This window comes from Neomonachus schauinslandi, chromosome 3 (genome assembly GCF_002201575.2).
Source record: "Neomonachus schauinslandi chromosome 3, ASM220157v2, whole genome shotgun sequence".
In the NCBI taxonomy this organism is placed as follows: Eukaryota; Metazoa; Chordata; class Mammalia; order Carnivora; family Phocidae; genus Neomonachus; species Neomonachus schauinslandi.
The window spans coordinates 86481711-86482974 of record NC_058405.1 but is presented as its reverse complement, the minus strand read 5'-3'; positions in this window follow the sequence as shown (position 1 = coordinate 86482974).

Genomic DNA, 1264 nt, shown 5'->3' with positions numbered 1-1264 from the left:
TGTCTGTGTCTTCCTTTGGCTCTTCCTCTTGCTCTCACATTATCCCCACTTTCCAAATTAAATGATGACATGCCCATGTTTTTACAGATTTACCCTGGATCTCTTTCTTCTTTCAATTCTTATTTCTCTTCTGACTTCTTTAATCCTTGCACTCACATCCTCCATATATCTTTGCAGTATATTAAAAAATTTTTCAGATAAGCTTAAGTAATACCACCACTCGACAACATTTACTGAGCAATTACTAGGTGGTAGGCACTGAGCTTAGCATCATGGAGACAGAACTGAATAGAACAGTCCCTGCCCTGTAGTTACTAGCTGAGAGTCCCTCTACTCTCAATGTGGTGTGGAGATCAGCAGCTTTGCTACCTCCTGGGAACATGCTGGAAACATTCTGCACCCCAGACCTACTAAAAAAATATATATGGACTGTCACAGAGCCCAGGTGATTCGAGTGCACAAGAAAGTATGAGAAGCCTAGGAAAGAATCTGTGCATAAGACACTCTGAAAGAATGATCAGTATTTCTCATTAGAACTGCCTTTTCTCTTTGTTTTTACATTAAAGATCCCTAATTTCTCTGGGCGCCTGGGTGGCTCAGTCGTTAAGCATCTGCCTTCGGCTCAGGTCATGATCCCAGGGTCCTGGGATCGAGCCCCGCATCGGGCTCCCTGCTCCGTGGGGAGCCCGCTTCTCCCTCTCCCACTCCCCCTGCTTGTGTTCCCTCTCTCGCTGTGTGTCTCTCTGTCAAATAAATAAATAAAATCTTAAAAAAATAAAATAAAATAAAATAAAAATCCCTAATTTCTAATATCATGATACCCACATGATAACATGGGTCATTTTTCATCCTATAATACCATTTATCTTTTATTCCATAAATAGATTTGTTTTTGCTTCCTTCTCCTTCCCTAAAGTACTCAAATGCCACTTAACGCAGTTGTCAGTAACAGTTATTAGAACTTTCACTTGGAGGGGTGCAGTTGGTTAAGCATCCAACTCTTGGTTTCAGCTCAGGTTGTGATCTCAGGGCTCTGATCTCAAAGTCTTGAGATGGAGCCCTACATCATGCTCCACATTCAGCTTGGAGACTGCTTGAGATTCTCTCTCTCTCCCCCTCTGCCCCTCCTGCTTGTGCTCTCTCTCTCTCTAAAATAAATAATCTTTTATTTTTTTAGATTTTATTTATTTATTTGACAGAGAGAGACACAGCGAGAGAGGGAACAAAAGCAGGGGGAGTGGGAGAGGGAGAAGCAGGCTTCCCA